This window comes from Barbus barbus, assembly GCF_936440315.1.
Source record: "Barbus barbus genome assembly, chromosome: 39".
In the NCBI taxonomy this organism is placed as follows: Eukaryota; Metazoa; Chordata; class Actinopteri; order Cypriniformes; family Cyprinidae; genus Barbus; species Barbus barbus.
The window spans coordinates 25,801,890-25,807,896 of record NC_136717.1 but is presented as its reverse complement, the minus strand read 5'-3'; positions in this window follow the sequence as shown (position 1 = coordinate 25,807,896).

Below are 6,007 nucleotides of genomic sequence, written 5' to 3'. Positions count from 1 at the left end.
TTTCTATAAAATTAATGACAGGACCTTTCAAAAATAGATTTTTTTTAATGTTCAGGGAGCGTTAAAGCAATGTTATAAAAACGTTCTTAAAATATTTTTTGTTGACTATTTTTGGCGTTAATGTAGTGTAGTTTTTTTGTTGCTTAATAGCATTAATCTATGAAATGAATAACAGAATCTGTCAAAAATAACATTTTTTATTGTTGTGGTGAGCTGTGTTGACTTGCAGAGCTGTGTATGTTTATAACTAAAGGAAGATAAATCATGCAGTATATTTGGAATAAATCCACTAAGCAAAGCAGTTGTGTATCTCTCCTGCTAGGAAGCTGTGTTAGCATTACTGAGCCGCAACACCGCGGGATCAAAGAAGCTTTGTCCTGTGAGGCGTGAGGGTCGTGCAGGTATGGGACAGACGCGACCTGACCCCAGACTACAGGGCAGCAGGGACACAATCTGCTCCGAGACCCACTCCTGTGCTCATCGGCCATGAGGCAACGGTCACTGAACGAGAAGCTGCTCTGTGAAGATACCACTGTGTCCCGGGGAGAGATAGGAAGGTTAGATAACCGTGCACACGCTCCTGCACAGACGGGCAAGGGGCTGTTTATGCTTTTCCTCGCTGTGAGACGCCTCTCTGATCTGCAGAAGCACTGCATAACCGAACATCCGTAGGGAAATGGCAGCTGATTTTTGATTTCCTAGTTTGCATTCTTCGAAAATTCAGACAAGGTTCTCTCAAAGTTATGAACAAACGTGATCCTACTAGAATGTGGTTCAAAGTTATCAAGTTGTTAATAATGTTCTCAAAACATTACCACAAAAATGTCATTCATGGAACATTTTTGCCTGAAACCTTTTATTTGGACGTTCATCTAACACTTTTTAAATGTTACATTTTGTTTCAAAATTTTCAGGGAATGTTTAAATGTATCGTTCCGATAATGTGTACAGAATGAGAAAATGGAATGTTCACTTAACCATTTTTAAAACATTTAAAAAAATTGGACATTGTGAATGTTCAGAGAATGTTGAAACAATGTTAATAGAATGTTCATTCAAAGTAATCAGGTTAATAACGTTCTCAAAACATTATTTATACATCATTCAGGGAACGTTTTTTCCTGAAACCTTTAAACCTATTATGCTAATTTTTACAAGATGTACAATAAGTCTCTGGTGTCCCCAGAGTGTGCATGTTAAGTTTTAGCTCAGATAATTTTTTATAGCTTGTTAAAATTTCCACTTTTAGGGTATGAGCTAAAACGCTCTGATATTGAGTATGTTGCTTTAATGCAAATGAGCTGGTGCTCCCGGAGAAGAGGGTGGAGCTTCAAGAGCTAAAGCTCCCACATTAGCAGTGCTAGCCTTTGCAAATAAATATTCCACAATCTTTACAGAAAACATACTCCTTTTAAAAGTCAGTTGTCTGATTGTACTGTGCATAATAAATTAGCGTTTATGAATTACACAGACAGGGAGCACAGCGCGATTAAAAATAACAACATAGCTGGTCTCATGGTGCATGGCATCACAAACTTTATAAGTCCCACTTGTGATTATGAGCTCAACAAACTCAAACGATAAACTCACATTGCTTTCATATGCAACTTTTAACTACCACATTCCTATTCACGATCATTCATGAAGACAGCAGCAGAGAAAACAGACAGAGACAATAGTAGCTTTAGCATCATTAGCCTTACAGAGTGCCAAGAAGCGCTTTCAGAAGGACAATTTGGAAAACAGACACTTTGTCTGGAGCTGATGTTCGCGCACGAAGCGTTGGTATTGATCCCTACACGTATTGGGGATTTTACCGATTTTTTTCTGGGATATTTCCTTAGACAATGAAACTTAACCACAGTGTCCTCAGCAGGCACCTGAAAACCATACTTGAGTAAAAGTACAGATACCTTACAGTGAAAATTACTCCACTACAAGTTACAAGTCACCAATTCCAAAACTTGAGTAAAAGTATTAGAGTATCTGATTTTAACAATACTTAAGTATTTTGCTTATACTAAATATAGGCTCAAAGATGCACTAGTAAAAGAGACATGCCAGTCAGAAACTGTAACGTTGTGGAGAAGCTGGGGAAAACAGGCAGAGGCAAGGATCTGTGTGCAGGCATTTCATGGAAAAGCTAGAACAAACAATAAGCCAAAAACCAAAGGGAACAAAAAACAGAATGACAAATTGAATGATAAATTGCTGCAGAAAAGCTAGGTGCCATGCAAAATGTAATGGCGGAGGCGGACCGCAGCTTCTCACCCAGGGCTGTGTCTATGCTTATAGGGCAGCCTCACTAATGGGCGGGACTTTTTATGATTTTCACACACTGCAGCCACACAACTGTGTTCAAACACATTATAAAAGTGATTTTTGCATAATAGGTCCCCTTTAAGTTGGACGTTTTTTAAATGTTACTTTTTGTTTCACAATGTTCAGGAAACGTTCAAATGTATCGCTCCTATAATGTGTGCAGAATGATAAAATGGAACATTTAATATTTGCTTAACTCTGTGAATGTTTAGAGAACATTCATTCAAAAGTTATCTGATCTTTAATAATATTCTCAAAACAGTAGCACAAAAACGTCATTTATATATCGTTAATGTAGTGTAAATCCATGTTTTAGATGGATGCTCCTCTAACGGGTTTTATATGTTACTACTCGTTTCAGAATATTCAGAGAACAAATGTAACGCTGTTTGAAAATTATAAAATGAAATGTTATATTATAACTATTTTTAATAACTATTTTTAAAACTAAAAAAAAGCAACATTGTTAAAGCAACATCAGAAAAACGCTCTTGGAATGTATTTTTATTAACTGGGTATACTTAGATTGTTAGATTTTAGCATTTTTGCCCACCTCACAATGCTAAGGCATGCTGGGTGGTTTTTAAAATGTTGCTATAGTTCATAGAGAGATGTGGTCAAGTTTAAATGTTACTACTTGTTTCAGAACGTTCAGAGAACATTCAAAAGTAGCACTCTCAAATTTTTTAAAAATGTATCAAATGGAATGTTCAAAACTGGACTTTGTGAACGTTCAGAGAACATTGGAAAAATGTTCTCAGAACATATTTTGTCATCTGAGTATACTTAGAAATTTTAGTCTCTAGATCTGTTTTTTTTTTTTTGTCTGTTTTGTCATGTCTCATCAGGTAGAAAAGTAACAGCACACTTCCCTTCAATTTCAAAATCTTAAAATATCTTCATAAGTCCATCACTACAGTTAAAGTAAACTACTCCTAACTTGTCTCAGTGGACTGTCTGGCCAGTGTTGTCAAGTTTCGCACTCTTATTTGGATAAATGTGGTAGCACAGGTTCAGATGGAAGAAATAAGTCTCCGATAGGGGATTCATTAACTCAGATCCCCCTAAATTGCAATGCTTCAGAGTAAATTGGAAATGCAGCACTTGATGCTGATTAGATGAGAGACTCCAGAAGAGCAGACTGACTCATCTATTACTCAAGCCAGTCTGGACTGCAGGACAGGAGTCACATGACATCATTTCAACACATCTCATGTTCACATATTTGATCTGGTCCATTAGTTGCATTTATGAATGTTGGTGGAGATGTTGAGGTTAATTTAAAGTGCCTGAGGTTACTGTGTAAATAGCATGGTGTCATAATCATTCTGTTCTACAGTATGTTCAAAAGTCTGGGGTCAGTAAGATTTTTTCAAATGTTTATGAAAGATGTCTTTTATGCTAACAAAGGCTGTATTTATTTAATAAAATACAGTAAAAATAGTAATACCGTGAAATATTATTACAGTTTTAAAAGAACAATTTTCTGTTTTAATATAAATTAAAAAGTAATTTATTCTTGTGACGCAAAGCTGGATTTTCAGCATCATTACTCCAGTCTTCAGTGTCACATGATCCTTAAAAAATCAGTCTAATATGCAGATTTGATGCTCAAGAAACGTTTTCTCGATGTTAAAAACGTGTTTTGCTTTTTTGAAAACTTTTGTTGTTGTTAGCATTGATTGAAGAATAGAAAGTAAAAAAAAATGAAATACTAATCTTTTCTAACATTATAAATGTTTTTACTGTCACTTTTGATTAATTTAATGCATTCTTGCTGAATAAAAGTATTAATTCATTAAGAAAAAAAACTTACTGACCCCAGACTTTTGATATTTTTTGGTATTACTTGAACAGTTAGTATGCACAGCCCTAATTTCAGAGGTTACACCTCTCATTTCTATAACATTAATTTCAAACAGGAATTCCCTCTGTCTGCCATTGGTCAGCTAACGGATAACCCCGCCCCCAAACCCACACCATTGGATGAGCCTACGTAGCCATGTTACATAAGCTATAAATGTCTTTCTTACATGTCTCTCCATATTAAACTGGAATAGTAAGATGCATTTTACTCAAAGGTCATGATTTCCTAATTGTTGGAGATCTTGCACAGTCGTTCTTGTGGTTGGTTGTGTAATGCAGTGTGGGATGTGTTTTTTGACAAATAATTCTCAAGATACCAGTTCACACGGTCTGCAGTGGTGCATCACTGGGTGGATTTGTCAATGGACAGTATAACTAGTGCAATAGTTGTCTCATGTACTCAGTGTGCAAGCATTTGTGATTGCAAACGAGCCTCTCTTTTGGCTTGGACTAATAAGAAACCAGCTAGCAACCAATTTAGCTTTTGTGGTGGGTTTTGCATGGGCAAACAGCACTTATATTTGCTTCATAAAATGTAAAAATATAGTTAAGAACTGCTTTTATGATGTAGGGATCATGGTACGATCTGAAATGGGTTCCATTTTGAAATCAACTGTGACATACAACTGCAGAACAAATCCAACATAGCTAACTTCTCCATCTGCATGCATGCCATGATTTGACTCCATTCCTCGGAGCAAAAGAGGGTCAATACATGCTAATAAGATCCAGAACGCTAACGGCCAAAGAGTCAGTGGGCAAATACCAGCGTGATGCCCTGGGGCCGAAAGCAGGCGCAGGAGCACTAAGTCATATTTACCCTCCGACTCCGCAAACGGCCATATCTCAGCACAAAACGCTGCGCAGGTTCATCAGGGATGAGCACTACAAGCAATTTCTGCTACTCAACATTGAGCACCATGTGATCTTTCCCAGGTGCCGCGTTCTCCAATTCCTGAATGACTGATCTATTAGGCTCTTGAGAAGCCCAAACCGCTACTACACAAGCTGAAGTACCACAGTGCAGGAGATGTGCTTGAGTTTGCGTTTGTTGATGTCTGAAGAGATTTATAAAGGCCTAAGGGCTCCACGAACCTCTACATTCAACACAAAGGAGTCATTTAGCAAATGCTTTTATGCACAGAAACTTGCTGTACATTTATTACAGGTTTAGTCTTTCTAGAGTAGTCTGAGGTTAAGTGTCTTGATCAAGGCTGTAATGGTGATAATGAATGAATCATCATCTTTAAAGACCTAATTCATCCTAAAATGAAACATTTTACTGTCAGTTATTGAATTATCTGTGGAGATTTTTTCAGTTTTATGAGCGAGTCATTTAAATCTTCCATTCAGCTGTTTTGTTCAAAGCACTGATTCATTTAGAATTGAATCAGGTGACTTTATTAGTGATTCAGTGAATTTTTCATTCAACCATTTCATTCTTAAACACTGATTCATTGATGAATGAATGTTTATGAGTGAGTCATTGAATCAGTCATTCAACGTATCTATTAAAAAACAGTAATTAAGTATGGAACAAGTGACCGTATATATGAGATTGCCATTGAATCATTTATTCAATTCATTCATAAACAATGATTCGTTTAGGAATGTAACAAGTGACCATCTTTATGATGAGTCATTGAATCATTCATTCAACTGATTTGTTCATAAACTGATTGATATAGGAATGAAACAAATGACCATCTTTGTCAATTCATTTACCCAATTCATTCAAAGACTCTGATTTATTCAAAAAGAAACAAGTGAATCTTTAAACTGTTCACTCCAGCATACAGTAATGCTCACTTTTCACAAA